This window comes from Ovis aries, chromosome 14, assembly GCF_016772045.2.
Source record: "Ovis aries strain OAR_USU_Benz2616 breed Rambouillet chromosome 14, ARS-UI_Ramb_v3.0, whole genome shotgun sequence".
Lineage (NCBI taxonomy): Eukaryota > Metazoa > Chordata > Mammalia > Artiodactyla > Bovidae > Ovis > Ovis aries.
In genome coordinates, this window is record NC_056067.1 from 7,146,953 (window position 1) to 7,167,384 (window position 20,432).

Sequence of the window (20,432 nt, forward strand, 5' to 3'; positions counted from 1 at the left end):
TTAAAGGTAAACTATCAAATTGAATATTCTCAATAAAAATAGTATATCATTGTAATAAACTGTATATATGCTCTACTATATACGTATACATAATACACAAAAATATGTGCATATATTCACTCCGTGTTCACTAAGGTTAATCCTGAGTGGTAGGATTTTGCGTTTTTTTCTGCGACCTTTGATCCCTTTAAAATAAGCACGTTATCTGTTTTGAAAGACAACAGATTGATTGTATTCTTGTACTAATACCTGAAGTGTCAGAGGCGGAGAGAGGAAGGAGGAGAGGATGTCGGTGGAGAGAGAACAGAGAGAAAGGGGCAGGGGGCCAGAAGGAGGAGAGGGCAGGAAGGAGGGATGAGAGAAGGGGAGCCGCAGGGAGCTCAGACCGAGGAAGAGCGGAGTGCGGAGCAGTGGGGAGGGCGCGGAGCGGGGCGCCGGAGACCAGCAGGAAGTGCCGCTTGGCCGCAAGCTGACCTACTTTTCTTGGGCCGATTTGTTTGCCGCCAAAGCTACTGCGGAGACAGCCCGGTGCTCGGTGAGACTCGCAGGAAGCCAAGCCGGATGCCGGCCTCGGCCTCCTCCTCCCTCGGCGCGGAGGGCTGTCAGTTTCATCCACTCTAGTTTCCCGGGAATCCCTTCGCAGAGCTGAGGCCAGGCTTCTCTTAGAGATCACGGGGCTTCGTCTATAAACGTGAGACCCTGCATGGCCAGAGAGCAGACTCCCTTCTCCCTGGCGCAGGACTAGACCCTTGTGTTCTGGGACCCTCCCCTGAGGTCCCCTCCAGGCCCATGTGAGGCCCACGTGGTGAAACGTGTAGACACACACACACACACACACACACACACTCTTCCTCCTGGTCCAGCCACACACACACACACACACACACACACTTCCTCCTGGTCCAGCCACACACACACACACACACACACACACACACACACACACACACTCTTCCTCCTGGTCCAGCCACACACACACACACACACACACACACACACACACACACACACACACACACTTCCTCCTGGTCCAGCCAGACACACACACACCACACACTTCCTCCTGGTCCAGCCAGCCTCCCAGCATCTGCTGGAGACCTGTAGATGAACAAGTTCAGGTTGTCAGCTCAGCTATGCCGTCTTGCATCTGTGTCCTTGGGCAAGTCACTTGACGCCTTGGAGTCTCATCTTTCTTGGTTTCTTTATTTATTTAGCTGCACCAGGTCTTAGTTTCGGCATGCAGGATCTTTAGTCGTGGCTTGTGGGATCCAGTTCCCCGACCAGGAGCTGAACCCTGGCGCCCTGCCTTCTGAGGACTGAGTCTTAGCGGCTGGACCAGGAGGGAAGTTCCTATTTAGAGACTCTTAGAATAAGCAACTCCTGTGATGCAGACGAGATGATGGGTGCCAGAGCTTTAGGTGAAATACCTCTCTTAGCTTCTCAGCAGCAGTCGCCAGGAGGAAAATTGAGACAGATGTAAGCAGCACAGCTATGAGTAGACATTTGTCATTTGGGGGTCATACAAGGCGGGGGGTTCCATGCCTCCTTTTATGGTTAATATTTTCATTTCTTCTGGGGAAATTACCTCTCCTGCACTGTGCTGTCTTGGGTGACTGAAAAAGTCTCTCACCCTCCCCAGGCCAAGGAGTGCCCATGACCCCACTGGCCAATTGGACTTTCGTCCCCCAGGACTTGGAATCTTGAAGGGAACATGCAAGGACAGAAGAAAGCAATGATACCAATAATAGTAACAGTAATAACAACAGTGGGGCTTTTTTCTTTCTGGCAGTGGTACCCTATCTAGGTTATCATTGTGTCCACCACTAGCACCACCATCTGGGTTAACGGGTGTTAGAGTTTCCTTAGCAAGATTCCCTATCTAGCGCAAGGGCTCTGAACCTGGGGTCCCAGGGCTGGGTTTCCTGAAACTTTGTGGCCCTCCGAAATTGTCTGTGCAACTGTGCATCTTTCAGAGAAGAGTGGTCTATAGTTTTCATCAGACTCTGAGGGGTTGATTACATCAAGTAGGTTAAGATTTGCTAACGTAGCAAGTGAAAGTATTTCAGGCGTCCTAGTGGAGAAACGCTTGTGAAGACTACCCAAGTTCTTTTGTATATTCCAGTCTCATTCTCAGGACACCACCCTCTGTTAATCAGCTTTCCCGTGTGGCTTGCCTCCAGGGAGAGAACACAGTGAGCAACTGATGGGGGGTCCCTTGGCTCCACTTGAGATCTGTGTTACTCACCACAAAGTAAAAAACAGGGACATGAGGAAAGGAGGGAAAGAATTCTCCCAGGCAGTCCCAGGTGCACAGATCACAGAACATGGGGGATAATAACTATTAGTATTTGTTGAGCCTGTGTTCCAGATGCTTTCATATGTTATCTTATTTAATCATAACAAACCAGGGAGAAGGAAATTATTACCCTCATTTTTATATGAGGATACAAAGGTTTACAGAACTTTAAAAATTTCCTCGGGTTCACACAGCTGCATGGCTTCCAAAACCATGTGTTTTTATGCTGCCCAAAACCACCACAAACCACAGCCAAAGAAGGGTAATCACGTGTTGGTCGTGTGGTAACTCTGGTTATGGTGCTGCTGTCTTGATCCCCCTTTCACGTTTCTAGCAGTGGGTTCAGGACTGTGAACCCAGGCGTGGCTGTCTGGTATTCACCCCCAGACAGAGAGATTGATTGATGGGTGAGAACATGACCCATGTCGGAACCATCAGAGTTCTTCCCTGGATTGTGTAAGTGGGGACAGCCCTTTGCTTCTTGGGACTTGGAAAAAACTAATCTTCAAGAAGAGAGAATAGAGTCAGTCAGAAACCAGAAGAGATGAGAGATGGGCAGCAGGACTCCAGTAGCTCTGGGCCTCCAGGTCCAGCTCTACAAGTTCTCCTTGGCATTCTATGAATGTCTCTCCTAAAAGCCTGGACAGATGAGTCAGTCAGTGGAAGCACAATAACCATAAACTCCATAGTGACCTGTCACCACATTTATTCTTGGCATCAAAACTCTAAGGTAAGTGCTATTCTTTTACAAAAAGGAGAGAAATAAGGGACAAAGTGGTTAAGCACATTTACCCAGGGTCACACATAGGCGAGTGGCAGGGCTCCAACTTAATCTCCATGTCACACTGCTTTCCTTCAACATCATGGAGGTACGCGCCAGTGTCTGAGTCCTACCTGTGAAGCAAGGACTGTTATGCCTCAGTTCGGGGAGGGAGCTGGAAGTAGCTGAGATACCTCCACTGTGGAAGGTTTGTCCCAGAAGAGGGACTCCTCCTTGCTCTCCTAGAGAACCAATGTACTACTCAGTATTCTGCTGGAACAAACCACTCCAAAAATTTCAGGGGTTTACAACAACAGAGTCCTTCTTGCATCAGGTTCACAGCTCCACTCAGCTCTGATCCATGTCTTCTCACTCCAGGACCCAGGCTGAAGGAGCGGCCAGCATTTGGAATGTGATTTGATGGCAAGAGGGCAAGCCAAATTGGGCAAGACCATTGAAAGCTTCTACTTGGACACAGCCTGGATCATGTCCACTCACATTCCACTGGCCAAAGCAGGTCACATGGCCAAGTCTGACAATACATTCCATGCACTGGAGTAACTCTTGGAAGAAATAAGTTCCACTCACGGGCATCACTCCTGGGAGTCATGTGGCAAAGGGTGTGGATGTATAATACTCTCCTGGGGAGGAGGAAGATGGTTACAAACAATAACAGAATCAGTTATACCAAGAAATGAGCATGTGGTGGAACGACAGAAAACCTGACTAATCCACCTTCCATCACAGGGAGCCCTCCAGCAGGGCTGATGAGGGGAGGCTCAAAGCTCCCAGACTTCCGAATTGAGCAAAGACAGAGTCTCAGCTGCAGATAGACCATATTTCAGTGGCAGAAACAAACAGTTCCTGAAAGCTAAACTTTCGACATCTGGAGCCCAAATAGAGGCCTCACAAAATGCCAGAGCACAATGGCCCAAGGCATGCCTGATGGATGCGTCATAAGAATAATCATTGTCTCAAGGCCTTGGGTTATGAGTAATTTCCCCTTCTGTTTTCTATTGTGTTATTATGCTACTTTCTTAATTATAAAAATGAGCATTTCTTTTTAAAGACACGTACCCTTGCTGAAATCGAAAACAGCATGGGCAACAGAGGCAACTGCTTTTCAACACCAAACCTTACCGTGTTGAGGAAGGTTTGCCTGTCAGATGACGCACAAGGGTGTGTAAATTCAATCCTGTGGGGCAAATGCTCCTGCTGTCCACAGGAGCAACTGACAAATAGAAAGGTGATGATCAGGATAATCTTGTTCCTTGGGTTCTGTGTGTATACAAACTAGAGTTCATTTGCAAACCTAGATGTTCCAGATGCAAAGAACTGACTCATTGGAAAATACCTTGATGCTGGGAAAGACTGAAGGCAGGAGAAGGGGACAACAGAGGATGAGATGGTTGGCTGGCATCACTGATTAAATGGACATGAGTTTCAGCAAGCTCTGGGAGTTGGTGATGGACAGGGAAGCCTGGCGTGCTGCAGTCCATGGAGTCGCAAAGAGTAGGCCATGACTGAGCGACTGAAATGAACTGAACTGAACTGAGATGTTCCAGGAATTTTCCACTGAGATTCTATCTATGGTTGAAGAAAGAGAATGATCACCTGTTTTGTAGTAGTTGGAGATCCTGGATTTCTTTCTGGCCCAAGAAGGGAGATTAGGCAACAAGGGCATTAAAAGGTCTTGTTGTTGTTGTCGCTAAGTTGTGTCCAACTCTTTGTGATCCCAAGAACTGCAGTGCATCAGCCTCCTCTGTCCTTCACTATCTCAGGAGTTTGCTCAAACTCATATCCATTGAGTCAGTGTTGCTCTCCAACCATCTCATCCTCTGTTGCCCCCTTCTCCTCTTGCCCTCAATCTTTCCCAACATTAGGGTATTTTCTAATGAGCTGGCTCTTCACATCAGGTGGCCAAAGTATTGGAACTTCAGAATCAGTCCTTCCAATGAGTATTCAGGGTTGGTTTCCTTTAGGATTCACTGGTTGGCTCTCCTTGAAGTCCAAGGGACTCTCAACGGTCTTCTCCAGCACCACCACCAAGTATCAATTCTTTGGCACTCAGGCTTCTTTATGACCCATCTCTCACATCTGTACATGACAACTGGAAAAACCATAGCTTTGACTAGAACTGAATCTGTGAGAAGTCAGCCTTGTGGTTTTATAAAAGTTAAATCTGAGTTTGAACCAATGTCAGCCCAATTTGGTACAATATGCATATCAACATCAGCCATGGGCTTTTGAGTTATTTTTAAACCTTGATCGTGTTGCTTGACAGCTCTTTGAGTGTGGTTAAGTAATTTCTCTGTGCTTCAATTTTCTTCTTGAAAAAATAGGATAATAGTATCTACCTCATTGGGATGTGTTTTTAGGATTAAATACACACATTTAAAGCTACTAACACCTTACCTGACATATATAACAAATTGTGGTTTTAAACACTAATGTAATAGGGACAAAAATGATTGATAATGTGTGTGAGGGGCTTCCCTGGTGGCCCAGTGGTAAAAGACTCTGCCTGCCAACGGAGGAGACACAAGAGATTCGGGTTCAATCCCTGGGCCGGGATGATTCCCTGGAGGAGGAAATGGCAACCCACTCCAGTATTCTTGCCTGGACAGAAAGGAGCCTGGAGGGCTGCAGTCCATGGGGACTCAAACAGTCAGACCTGTGCTCCTAGCTTTCCCTGTTCTACTGAAGAAAAACTTGGTTAACATTTGCTCCTCTGCCCCTCCCCACACTCTCTTCCATTCTGGGGGCTTACTAGGGAAATCTGGCTCATCAGTGTGAAAAGAACCAGAAAAATGCAGGTGAGAATTTACAGTGGAAAATGGCTAAACAGAACAAAACCAAAATCAAGTAAACAATAAAGAAGAAAGAGAGAGAGAGGGAGGGAAAGGGAGAGAGGTGGGGGAGGGGAGAGGAGGGGAGAATTGGGCTTGGACAGTTAAAGAGTATTTGTTAAAATTTTGAAAAGTATATACTCAGCCATTAAAAAGTATAATTTGAATCAGTTCTAATGAGGTGGATGAAACTGGAGCCTATTATACAGAGTGAAGTAAGCCAGAAAGAAAAACACCAATACAGTATACTAACGCGTATATATGGAATTTAGAAAGATGGTAACGATAACCCTGTATGTGAGACAGCAAAAGAGACACAGATGTATAGAACAGTCTTTTGGACTCTGTGGGAGAGGGAGAGGGTGGGATGATTAGGGAGAATGGCACTGAAACATGTATAATATCATATAAGAAATGAATCGCCAGTCCAGGTTCGATGCAGCATACAGGATGCTTGGGGCTGGTGAACTGGGATGACCCAGAGGGATGGTATGGGGAGGGAGGTGGGAGGGGGGTTCAGGATGGGAAACACGTGTACACCCGTGGTGGATTCATGTTGATGTATGGCAAAGCCAATACAATATTGTAAAGTAAGAAAAAAAAAATTTTTTTTGAAAAGTATAGAAAATAAGAAATAGAGTGAGAGATTTTGGAGTTGCTGTATAGTGTGAGAGAGGTGGCAACTGAGATCCATCAAGGAAGGGATTGAATTTTATCAACTGGTACATAATTGGTGGTGGTGGTTTAGTCGCTAAGTCGGATCTGACTCTTGCAACTCCATGGACTGTGGCCTGCCAGGCTCTTCGGTCCATGGGATTCTCCAGGCAAGAATACTGGAGTGGGTTGCCATCTCCTTCTCCAGAGGATCTTCCAGACCCTAGGATTGAATCCGGGTCTCCTGCATTGCAGGCAGATTCTTTACCAACTGAGCTATGAGGGCAGCCCTGGTATATAATTAATTATCTCAAAATTTGGCAGCACAAAACAAAAATCTTTTATCATCTCGCTATTTCTATGGCAGATGCTTAGCTGGGCTATTCTGACTCAAGGTCTCCAGTGAGGATGCTGTGAAGATGTGAGCCAGGGCTGAAGCCTCTGAAGGCTTTTTATTTCATTTGGCTGCTCCAGGACTCAGCTGCGGCATGCAGGATCTAGTTCTCTGACAGGGAATCGGACCTGGGTCCCCTGCATTCAGAGCATGAAGTCTTAACCATTGGACCACCATGGAAGCTCCTCCTCTGAAGGCTTGATGGACTGGAAGGCCCTGTTTCAAGACGGCTCACTCATATCACTGTGGGTGGGAGGTCAGTTCCTCACAAGGGCTCTCCCAAGGGCTGCCCGAGCATCTTCACAACAGGGCAGCTGGCCTCCCCAGGGTAGGCCAGGAGAGAGCAAGCTGGAGTCTGTAAGGCCTTTTACAACCCAGCCTTGGAAATCAGGCACCATCCCTCCACCATAATCCAATCATTAGAAGTGAGTCATGGAGGCCAGCTCACACTCAAGGAGGAGAGACCTGACCTCCATCTTTTGAAAGAAGAATCAAAGAATTTATGGACATATTTTAAAGCCACCAAAAGGATTTAAGAGAGTGTCACTGTGGACTGTGATTTTAATTCCCCTGAATACTATTGGGGGACTTCTTTTTTTTCCTCCCTCTGACTACACAAGTTTTGTTGTCTTGGTTGCTTTAATATGACATTGGTTTCATTTTCTTTATGCCTGAATGACATGCCTTGTCATTTTTTGTAATACAAGTCTGCTGGAGGTGAACCCTCTCAGCCTCTTCCTTCTGGGACTCTAATTGCACATAGATAAGATTATTTGATATTGTCCCAAAAGTCCCTGAGGCTCAGTTCATTTTTGAAAATCTCTTCACTCTCTTTTCTCTTCAGCTTTAAAAAAATCTCTGCAATAATGATTGAATCATTATTACTCATCTGTCTTCAAGTTTCCTGACTGTGTCTTCTGCTATCTCAAATCTGCTGTTAAATACATTCAGGTATTATTCATTCCAGTTTTTACTTTCACTTGTAGAATTTCCATTTGTTCTTTTTTATAGTCTTTATTTCTTTGCCAAGATTATCAGTTTACTCTAATTTTCTGATATTTGTAATAGCTGCTTTAAAGCTTTCATTTTCCAAGTCCAATATCTGGGCTACCTTGGGTTTAGATTTTAGTGCCTGCTTTTTTTTTTTTTTCTAGACTAGAAATCACATTTTTCTATTTCCTTGTATGTCTAGTATTTCTTGACCAAAAATCAGACATTGTGACTAATACATAGTAGGGTGTATACTGTAGATTTTTTTATTATCTCTGAAACGTATGGCTTCTGCTGTTCAGTTACTGGCAAACCGTCTTGAACTAGTGCGGGTTTAATTTTACAATGTTAGTGTGGATCTGTGGAAAGCCCAGCCCCTCCAACTTGGTAGGACTCAAACTTACACACTCTGCCTTCCAAACTGCAAATCTTGTCAGGACATTATTTTGGGTTTTGTTACTGCTGCTGCTGCTGCTGCTAAGTCGCTTCAGTTGTGTCCAACTCTATGTGATCCCACAGACGGCAGCCTACCAGGCTCCCATCCCTGGGATTCTCCAGGCAAGAACACTGGAGTGGGGTGCCATTTCCTTCTCCAGTGCAGGAAAGCGAAAAGTGAAAGGGAAGTCGCTCAGTTGTGTCCGACTCTTCACGACCCCATGGACTGCAGCCCACCAAGCTCCTCTGTCCATGGGATTTTTCAGGCAAGAGTACTGGAATGGGGTGCCATTGCCTTCTCCGAAAAGTACAAATTAGATCTTACCCTAGGGCAGTGTTCTCAACTACGATTCTGCCTCAGGGGACACTTGGCAACCTCTGGAGACATTTTTGGTTCTTACCAGGTGGTGGAGCACTCCTGGCACCTACTGGGTAGAAGCCAGGGATGATGCTTATACACCCGACATGCACTGGATAGCCCCACACAAGAAAGAACTAAGGTCAATAATGCCAGCGTTGAGAAACGCTGCTCTAAGTCTTTACTCCTAAGGCCTGACCTTTCTCACATCTCAGCTGAATGCCAGGGTATTCACAAGCCATTAATGAAATCTCTCTGTTCTGGCAGGACTAATAGTCAATGATCCCCAGCACTCTTTATCCTCTAGCACCTATATTCTTCTCTAAACCCTGTGGCTGCCGTTCTCCGTGAGCAACAGGTGGACTTGTTTGCACATGTGTCTTTCAACCACAGATTCAAAGGGGACATCCCCCACACTCAGCTCTCCCTGTATGGCGCCCTCCTCTGCAACATGCTGCCCCGTGGATTCCACTCCTTCAGTTGCCCTGAACTCTGACCTCTGCTTCCTTAAGTCAGTGGGACCCCTGTGCTCTGGTCAAATTCCAGTTCTTCATGCCACAGTCAGAATATTGTCCCCAGGCAGAGTGCTAGATGATTATGGGACTCAATCCTCGAGTTTCCCGCCTCTCAGGGATCACGTGACTGCTATATTTGTTGCCCACTGTCTGACAGAGGTTCTCAACATTTTTATATTTGTGTGTGGTGGCAGGTTTAATCCACACCAGTTACTCTGTGATGGCTAGAAACTGAAGTCCAGTCTGTTTACCTTGGCCTTTCTATTTCCACTTGAAGCCTTGTAGAAACTGATGAGTCTGAAGAACTATGGTAACACACCCACGCTGAAGGTGTTCTTCATCGGCCACTCACCGAAGACATCTATAGTTCAGATTCTCATGCAACAGACATGTCCTGAGCCCTGACTATGGGCAAAGCTCTCTTGCAGAGGACAAATCAATTTATCCTCATAACAACCCTGAAAAGTGAAAGTCGCTCAGTTGTGTCTGACTCTTTGCGACTCCATGGACCACACAGTCCATGGAATTCTCCAGGCCAGAATACTGGAGTGGGTAGCCTTTCCCTTTTCCAGAGGATCTTCCCAACCCAGGGATCGAACCCAGGTCTCCCACATTACAGGCAGATTCTTTGCCAGCTGAGCCACAAGGGAAGCCCAAGAATACTGGAGTGGGTAGCCTATCCCTTCTCCAGCGGAGGGATAGGCTATCCCTTCTCCAAACAATTCCTGGTCAATTCCTGACCCAGGAATTGAACCGGGGTCTCCTGCGTTGCAGATGGATTTTTTTTTACCAACTGAGCTATCAGGGAAGCCCAAACCCTGAGAGGTATGCATCATCATCCCCATTTTTTATAAAATAAAATTGTATTGGGAAGTGCAACTTTCCTAAGATTAAGGGGGAGATGAAACAGATCCAGGGACAGGATATTACTTCCGCAAGATCATATGGAAACATGTCAGTAGTGCAAATCGGGTCTGTCTGATTCCAAGTTCAAGGTCCTTTCCTTCCTTTCCAACATCCACAGCTGTCTTTCAGAGACTTATCATCTCTCGGAGGAGATCAAATGGTCTCAAAACGTGACTAGCTTGTCCCTTCTCACGCTCATCTGTGATCTACTAATTTTATTCACACTTTTCCTTTCTGGCTAACCTGTGTGTGGTGCTGGGTTTCTTTGTTCACATTTGTCCTGGGACGTTATCTGAGGCGGGACACCATTTGTCTCCCAGGGAGCCAGGAATTTACAGTGTCAAGAACATGTTGTCCAACACATATATCACGCAACTTCATTTCCTCTGTTAAAATCTTTAAAACAAAAACACAAAAACCCAACTCTCAAATGTTAACTAAGCAGTTACCCAACTTGGATGAGAGAAGATTTAATACTTTCTATAGAGCACCAGTAACTACTGATCTATTTATTCCTATTTTTTATGAATCAGGAACCACTTTTTAGGTTGCAGATAAAACCGTGTCATCTGTTTGCTCTGTAAAATCCCAAGAAACAGGGTTGAATGTTGGCACCAAAAAAAAAAAATTTATGCCTATGTCCTTACTCCCCAAACCTGTGGGTGTAATTTTATCTGGGAAATGTGTCTTTGCAGATGTAATTCAGTTAAAGATCGCAAGATGAGACCATCCTGAATATCCAGGGGCCCCAAACCCAGTGACAAGTGTCCTCATGGGAAACAGAAGAGGAGAGACACAGAAACCCCAGGAGGAGACTGTGAAGAGAGAGGCACAGGCCAGAACGATGCCAGCAGCCGCCAGAAGCGGGGAGAGCCAAGGAACGGAGCCTCCCCCTAGAGCCTTTGGAAGGAGCGCAGCCCTGCCAGCATTTTTATTTCAGATATCTGGCCCCCCAAAGTGAGAGAGAATAAATTCTGTTGTTGTAAGACACCAAGTTTGTAGCAATTTGTTACAGCAGACACAGGGAACTAATACTCCTGTTCTCAAAAAAAAAAAAAAAAAGAGAGAGAGAGAGACGATCACGATCACACCGGACTCTTCAAAGATCTTTTTCCATTAATATTTGGTTTCCTTCTTGTCGTGGGTTTCCTCAGTGGCTAACCTCGCTACTACTACAAATGTTTATAGTACAAATAGGAGAAAAGCTTAAAACCGAGTAAATTAAGAAACACTTAACTTTCCTGATCAGGGAATGATTGCCGTGGGCTTCCATAGCAACCTTCGTGGCACAGAGAGAATGCTTTCAGTGCAGCTCAAACCTCAAGAACATTTACTGGCTCCCGTTCTGGAAAAGCAGAGGTGGGACGGGCTTCAGAGCCAGTGTGATAGTCAAAGGATTTAATCATCTCTGCACTCTGCCGTTTACAGAGGTGGTTGCTTTTTAAGGCTGTTCCCCTCACTGTTGGAGGAGGGCCGCCCTGGCAAGTAGGACTGTGTGCTTCCTCTTTGGGGTCCAGGAAGAGAGTCAGAGAATGACAGAGAGGCTTCCTGTAGCCCTCTCCTTAGAGAGCATGCTCCCCAGAAGACTTCAGGAAACCTTGCCGAGTTTAACTGAACACAGCTGGACCACATGCCCTTTTCTAAACCAACTGGTAGTTAAGAGTGATGAGTCCTTAAACTGATGAGTCCGTGCCCCACAAGCCTGAGGGTGGGTCAGCTTCCCGGAGGCCCCCATAGGATGTATAAAGGGCGAGTAGATCCCTAAATAAAGCGGAGGTTTTGTCAGGAAGGACAGAAGGGAACAGAAGATGGCTGGGCATTGAAGATAAATAACAACAGAATACCAAAGTGGGCACCATCCCATCCGCCTTAAAATAGAAAATACAGCCACGGGTGAAGATCCCTGCAGTCTCATGCACAATTACATTCCCTTTTTCCTCCTTACAATTACCTGCTAATATAAATTTAGGGCTTATAATTCCCATTTATTTCATTCTATTTTTACTATCTACGCTTGCATGTCTAACCAATATGTTGCATTCTTTTGCGTGTTTTCAAACTTAATACAGGGAATTCCCTCGAGGTCCAGTGGTTAGGACTCTGCACTTTCTGTGCCGGGGGCAGGGGTTCCATCCCTGGTCGGGGAACTAAGATCCCGGTGTGGCCAATAATAAAATAAACTTAATACAAACGGGACCATACTGTACATACTATTCTGTAACGTGCTTTTATTGTTCATGATCAGATTAGTGAGATGCATCCACAGGCATGTGTGAAGTTTCAGGTCACACATTTTCACAGATGTACCCTGACATATGATGAACGTATTCCTTCATCCTCCTGTTCAGCACTTCTGATGCTTTTTTTTTCCTTCCACTACTGCAGAGAAACCTGCTGAAAGGTGCCGTCGGTACCTGACTGGGTGTCTTCCTAGTTGGGTTTCTTTGGGTTGCATGAGCAGGAGTGGCGTCACTGAGTCATAAGGTACGTGCATCTTCAGCTTTCGCTGTTCTCAGCAGAGGTCTCACCGAGCTGTATCTCCACCAACTGTGCACAACGATTCGGTCCCTCCACACTCTTGCCAACCACACGTCGGGTCCAACTTTGAAATGAGTTGGTCCTATAAATCTTTTTTCAGTGGCCTGTCGCTCCTGCTGGTCTCCAAACTCCGTGCAGGCCAAGGAGTCATTCACTCCCAGCCTCCAGACAACGCATGGCACTTGGTAGGTTTCATGAGGGAGAGCTGGGCCAGATGCTGAGTTTTTGGAGGGCAGGGTCCCGGCCTTCTTCTTCTTCGCAGTGTAAATCCTTTGCTATACTGTTCACAGAAGGGGGAGGCTGGGAGGGTACAGTCTGGTGGCCAGGATAGTCTTGCTGTGGGCTGCATCAATCCACACTCCAGGGATCTGGAGGATGGGGACAGGATGTCTTTACATGGGCCCCCAGGCTGCTCATCAGCCTTATGGAGGAGTCCTCCTACCTGCCCCCCGTCCACGGTGCTCCGGGTCACCTAGCCCCTCACTGTGCCTCTTCAGGCTCCCCCTCTGCCTCTGGCTTAGGCTCAGTCACTCAGGCCCATCAGGTGTCCCCTTTGATGGAGACAGGGAACAGGGTAGTTGGTGGGAGACTGTGGAGAGGAGGTGAAGGAAAAGGAAGAAAGTGGCTCCCTGGTCCCCGCCTCAGCAGCAGCTTCTAAGGCGGCAACTTCTCAGATAAAGGGATTTGGTTTTCCCTCTGCTTTTTAAATTCCACCCTCTACTGTCCTAACTTACAATGGGCCAAACTCCTAGAAAAAGAGACAAGTGTGCACCACACCCAAGACACGCACATCTAAACTTTCTCTGCTTTGTTCCAAATCCATCTTCCTTGCAGTGGTTCTCAACCAGGGGCAGCAGCGCCCTCTGGAGGCAAATGGAAACGTGCCGTGGAATTTTTAGCTGTCTCCCTGCTAGGAATTTAGTGGGTTAGGGCCAGGGATGCTGAAGGCTCTTTGTGAGCAGCACAGACCCGCAGAGAGGAACTATCTGGCCTAAAATGCCCCGTAGCACTCTCGTTGAAAACTCTGTGGGCTCTGGGAGGCTGAGGATGAGCGTGTTCCCAACACTTAGCCCGGGGCCTGGCCTCGCAGGAGCCCCATAAAGGCCTGTTTAGAAGGCACGTTGTGAACCCAGCATTCTACGGCACCGGTCCACAGAGCTCACGTGCCTGCCATGAGCACACTTGGGAAATCAGGGTGTTAACTCATCAGTCAGAGCCAGACAGGAATCTGAAGGAAAAATGCCCTCCGTCAGGAAGCCGGAAGTCAGTGAGATTTTCTTTAGAGGTGGGGAAAAGACTGTGTTCCCTGTCCTTGGGAAGCTATTGATACTAGCCCTACTATAGGCCAACATGAGGACTAAATGAGATAATTCAAGTAAAGCATGCTGCCTGATACTTAAGAAATACCTCATCATTACTGGTGAATGGGACGTGATAAAGCCACTGGCCATCTGAGGGAGCAGAACAGATGCTTGTCCACTGATTTAATCCAAGGACTTAAGCAAACCAAAAGAACTCTGTGTTCTTGAGAGACAAATGAAGTGATTTTATTCTGCCTCTAAGTCATCTTGTTCCTTTTTGAATAACACAATGTTGTGACTCATGCTAAATGATAATTGTGTTTCTCTCTCTCTGTGATGATAAATATTTCACTTTTAGGCCTCTTATGCAAAAGAAAGAAAGAAAATGAAGGTCTTTCAGTCAACTTATTCTCCCTTCGAACTTTACAAGTTCATTTTTCTTCCTCTGTTCTCCATCTTTTCCCCCACCCCAGGCCATTGTTGGCATCTTGCTATTTCAAGGAGTATATCTGTGGTTTATTTCAATAACTTTGAACATTGATAATACTAAAAAACACTTGGCATCTGTTCTTTGTTGAAATGTGAAAGCTTCAGAGCAATATTTACAAAACCTACTTCCCCAACCACTGCTCTCAGATTTGATTAAGTAACAGTAAAACATGATGTTCCAAATCAGTTACAAGCTGTTCCTGGGCTGTGTTAGGGCCAATCCTTTCTATTTTCAAATTTATGAGTATGCAGCTAGAGAAACATCACTTACCCAGCTGATCCAACAAACGCTCTCTTCTCTCACCCCATACAATACAGTTTGGGTCTTCTTGACTCGAATTCCTGTCAAAGCCCCCTGCCACCCGTTTTGGAGGCTGCTGGTGATGTGGGCATTATTTCAATATTGGTAGTATAAGAACTGGGGCATATGCATGAGTCAATCAATCTTTTATACAGTTGTTCTGGCATAAACAAATCAAGGTGGGAGCAGGGAAGTGAAGTGAAGTCGCTCAGTCGTGTCCAACTCTTTGCGACCCCATGGACTACATGTAGCCTACCAGGCTCCTCTGTCCATGGGATTTTCCAGGCAATAGTACTGGAGTGGATTGACATTTCCTTCTCCAGGGGATCTTCCTGACCCAGGGATGGAACCCGGGTCTCCCTCATTGTAGACAGACGCTTAACCGTCTGAGCCACCAGGGGAGCAGGGAAGTGTGTTTCATACCGAACTCAAGTCCCTATTCTGAAAGCTGGAACAATTTTCCCCTGGAGAGCATGTGGGCAGGCGGTAACGCTCATGCATCCAGTCACAGGGCTGCGTCATTCTGATTGGATGCTAACCCAAATTACTAAATAGTACTGTGTGTTACGCTGAAGAGCAGCCCCCCAAGACATTGGGTCGTAATACCCGAATGTTACCTTATATGGAAAGTCTCTGAGAATGATTACTTGAGATAGGGGGGTTACCCTGGATGGTCTGGTGGGCCCCACGTGTCATCACAAGTGTCCTGATAGGGAGGCAGTGAGATCCACACACAGAAGATACGGCATGTGCCCAGGGAGGAGAGCTTGGCGCGATGCAGCCACCAGCCAAGGAGTGTCGGCAGCCACCAGGAGCTGGTTTCCCCTCGAGCCCTCCCCTCAAGCCTCGAGACTGTGTGGGAACACAGTCCTTACGGACACCATGGTTTCAACACAATGAAACCAACTTTGGAATTCTGGCCTCCCAAAACTAAGAAAATAAGCTTCTGCTGTTTTAAACTCCTATGCCCATGGCATTTAGTTACAGAGGTGATGGCACAGTAATAATATACCACGCAAATAAAAAGCCAATCACAAGAGAGTCCAGAATTTAGCAATGAAAGAAAGAATTTAATCCAGTCCTTCTGTTCTTGTTTTATAGATGAGGAAGCTCAACAGAGAGGAGGCCAAGTACCATAACAAATCCACACACAGTGGGAGGCAGAGAGCTAAAATCAGGTCTTCTGAGTGATACAGCTCTTTCTTAAGAAGGGAAATCAAACCTTTGGTGTGCATGGGTACCCTTCTAACTTTCTCAGAATGCTTCCAGTGCTGTATAATACTGTCCAATATGGTAGCCACTGGCCACATGCGGCTGTTCAAATTAATTAAATTAAAAATTCAGGCCCTCAATCACACAAACCACATTTCAAGAGTCCTATGCTCACATGGGGTAAGGGACTACTGAGTTGCATGGCATGCAGGCTGTATACTCAGTCATGCCTGACTCTCTGCAACCTCATGGACTGTAGCCTGCCAGACTCCTCTGTCCATGGGAATTCTCCAGGCAAGGACACTGGAGTGGGTTGCCATGCCCTCCTCCAGGGGATCTTCTTGACTCAGAGATCAAACCCATGTCTCCTGCATTGCCAGGTGAATTCTTTACCACTGAGATAGCAGGGAAGTCCAGATACATAAATATTTCCATTATCATAGGAAGTTTTACTGGACAGTGCTGGGCCAGGCACATGGAAGACCCAGTGGGCTGCTCATTGAACTTACAACTTCCAGGTCTGTTGGTTCACGCTCTGTTCCCAGCACTTTGCACACTGGCCGGCATGTCCTGGGGATCCCATAATGATCTGTATGAAGGTGCAGAGCGACCCTAGGGACTGTGACTCCTCATTCCCTGTCCTTCTGGGTAGGCTTTCCTGGTTGCTCCGAGGGACACTGCAACTTGGACCAAGGACCACGTCCTGGGCAGCTCCCTTGTCTGGGCCTAGGAGCAACACAAGGAGGCTGAGAACAAGACAGTGGGGCTAGGCTCTGCTTCAGACCCTCCCTAGGCCCAGCTCACGCTCCAGCAGCCTACAGAGTGTTCAGGCGTTGCTCCCTGCTTGTTCTGATGCCTGCTGAGATGCCAAGAGGAGCTGGACACTCTCTCGAAAATATCAGTGAGCGTATGCATGGCACTGTGTGGTTCAAAAGCAATGCCACTGTCTCCTTTGATCCACCCAACAACGGGTGACGTAGAAAACTCCATTTCATAACTGAGAAAATTGGGGTTCAAAGGACAGAAGAGATGACTTGCCAAAGATATGCAAGAAAGCCAAGATTCCAGTGAAACCTTGACTCTAAAACTTTCCTTTCACACCACCTTCCTTCTTCTCTGAACACACACACGTTTGAGGCCCTGAGGACACAGGCTGGCCTTGCTCATCTGTGTAGCCCAGGCAGTATCTAGAAGTGCCCTCCGCAATCAAGAAAACGGTCTTTAAGCTTAGTTTTCACATCTCACTCTCTTCGCCTGGGGGAATTTGAGAAGACAAACCAAGCCCAAACGAAATGAGACAAACAAATACGTGGAACTGCACTTCTGAGTTGTCAGCTCCAGAAACAGAGGAATTTTGTACAAATGCGCTTCAGAGGAGTGAATGCCTTACAGTGACACAAGAAGTTATGTACTGCAACTGAGATGGAGTTATAAAGACAGACAGGAGGCATTTGTCTCCAAAGGGCCGTGTTCCTGAGTTTCTAGATTTCTAACACATAGAGACAAGCTAGGATTCTATGGACACTCACAGCATTCCAAGAACATGATCATTTAAACTCTCCACACATGAGATACAGTCATTTAATCCTCACTACAACTCTATGAGGTAGGCACTATAATTATTCCCGTTTGATAGTTGAAGAAATCAAGGTTCTGAGAATTTAAGTAAAATTTCCCTCTATCACCACAGTTCATAGGTGGCAGAGCTGGGGTTTGAATATAGATAGGTGTGTCTGATTCCAAACTCCTGATCATGGCAGTATTCTGATAACTCAACAAAATCTGAAATACACATTTTGGAATTATGGGAATTTGTCATGGAAAATAAAGCCCTGGGGAGGAAAAAAAGCCTTCGGAAGAGTTACGAGTAGGTTTCCGTGTGGATACATATATAACATTATGTGAACACATTTCTATTCCACTCCTAGCATTTCCAAGGTCAACATTTGTCTTTCTTGAAAGGCTGTCCTTTGTTTTCAAAATTCAAGATAAATCTTAAGCATTTAGAAAGAACCAAAGATACTGAGTCCTTTTCTCAGAAAAGCACATATTTATGACAAATCATACTTCTTGCTGAAATTGCTTCTTGACTCTAAAAATCTAGGACTCTTAAAAACATTTTTTATTATGGAAATTTTCAAGCATTCATAGAAGAAGAGAGAAAAGTATAACACAATCTTATGAATCTACCATTCAGTTTCAATAGTACAGACTCATGATCAATCTCATTTTTACCTAATACCCTCAAACTCACTTTGTTAGCTGGTATTTTAAAGTAAATCCCACACCCATCTCTTCCACTATAAACACTTCCAAAACCCATGTATGACTGAAAAGGACACTTTTAAAAATATAATCACAATGTCATTATCACACTTAACAAAATTACAGTAATCTCTCAACATCATCTGAAATCCAGTCATACTCAAAAGTTCTCCAACTATCCCCACAAATCTTTTTTTTCAGTTGGCTTGTTCCCATCAGAATCCAAGCATGAGTCATACTTTACATTTGGTTCTTATGTTTCTTAAGTCCTTTAATCTTACACCACTCACAAATACACGTTCAAAATTATTTAAAACCTTAAACATAAGACCTGAAACTGTAAAAGTTCCTAGCCAGACGGGTTGAGGGCAGGGAGAAAGAAAAGCTCCTTGAAACTGTGGCAACAATTTTTTGCATGCAGTATCGAAAGCATAAACAAAAGCAAAAATAAACGAGTGGGACTACACTGAACTAAAAATCTTTGCACAGCAAAAGAAACAATAAAATGAAAAAACAATCAGAATGAGAAAAAACATTTGCAAACCATATATTTGATAAGAGGTTAATATCCAAAATGTAAATATATAAGAAACTCCTATAACTCAAAAGCTAAAAACAAGCAACTTAAAAATGGGCAAAAGAACTGAATAGACATTTTCCCAAAGACATATGGATGGACAAGTATACAAAAAGATGCTCAACAATGGTATTCATCAGAGAAACACAAACCAAAAAAGCCACAGGGTATCACCTCACATTTGTCTGAACGGTATCAAAAAGACAGGACATAGTACATGTTGGTGCGCATGTGGAGCAAAAGGAGCTCTTCTGCACCGTTGGGGTATGAGCAAATATGAATCCTCCATGTGCAGAGCAAACACACCAGTGAAAAATAAAAGCTCTCTATATAGCTCTCTCTAAAGCCCTCTATACAGAACGCTCCCCTTTCTCAATTTTCTACCCTGCAGAGCTGAGTAGAAAGCAAGTACCCTGAGAATTTCATAATGGCTTTGCTCCAGCATTAAGATTTTGCCGTCATTCAATATGACAGTCTGTCACAGTAACACTTCCTCAATATATCACCAATAGGAATGTTCTCAAAAACCTCAATACAAACGTCATTTCAGGAAGGCATTTAAAAATTAACTGGAGAAAAAGATAAAGCCAGAGTCAAGAGTGGTCAACAAGAATGGAAGAAGGTTTTTGACCCCCCAAAAATAGCCATTTTATGGAAGTTAATTAGATCAGAAATAGTCTTCAGTCAAATTTGTATGTGCACACAAATCACCTGGAGATTTTTATTAAAACACGGATTCTCAGAAATTCCCTTGTGGTCCAGTGGTTAGGACTCTGAGCTTCCAATGCAGAGGGCATGGGTTCAATCCCCAGTCAGGGAACTAAGATCATGCTGCATGGTGTGGCAAAAAGAAAGCAAAAATAAAAATACAGATTCTAACTTGGTAGATCTAGAATGGAGCCTTAGACTCCGTATTTCTAACAAACCTCCCAGATGATGCTGAAACTGATCACTATGGACCAGTTAAGCAGCAAGAGTCCAAACATCAATGAAGGCACCTGGAAAAGAAGGCTCTCCTACAATCCCTCTCTTCGCCATGCCCTTCTCACTTCTCCCTTCCTTCCAACTCCTTTCACTCTCCACTCACCCTCTAGGAAAAGTTAAAATTTTATGCGTGGGATATCAGTTCTGATAACATGGCTGATTAGATCATCTGAAAACCTTCCCACATAAAAGCTATTCTAAAATACCAGAAAACAGGGAATTCCCTAGCAGTCCAGTGGTTGGGACTCTGTGCTTCCACTATAGGGGGTCCTGGTTTGATCTCTGCTCGGGGAACTAAGGTCTCACAAGCTGATCAGCATGAACAACAACAACAAAAAACAGAACATATTTCAGATGAGGTTTTTAAGTATAGTTGAGCTCACAATAAAATAAAGTCTTGGGGGTTGAAAGCATTGTTAAACTGGAAAGATAACAGCATCAGGAGATGCTGTGCATCCTGGGCCAGTTCCAGTAACCTAGAAATAGGTTTTCATTCATACATGAAAAAAGATGGAAGACACTGGGTCTGTATGAGGAGTGGTGTAAGAAGTAAGAATACCACATTGTACCAGGACCACCAAAAGGGCACTCACCTCTAAGAAAAAGGA

General features: G+C 45.3%; 1 non-coding gene across 1 annotated transcript; it reads left to right on the forward strand.

Annotated features, from left to right (window-relative positions):
- Positions 1-19,587: 19,587 nt before the first annotated feature.
- On the forward strand, positions 19,588-19,660 carry TRNAG-UCC (transfer RNA glycine (anticodon UCC)). The gene has a single exon. It is a non-coding gene; the product is annotated as a tRNA-Gly (tRNA).
- Positions 19,661-20,432: the final 772 nt, after the last annotated feature.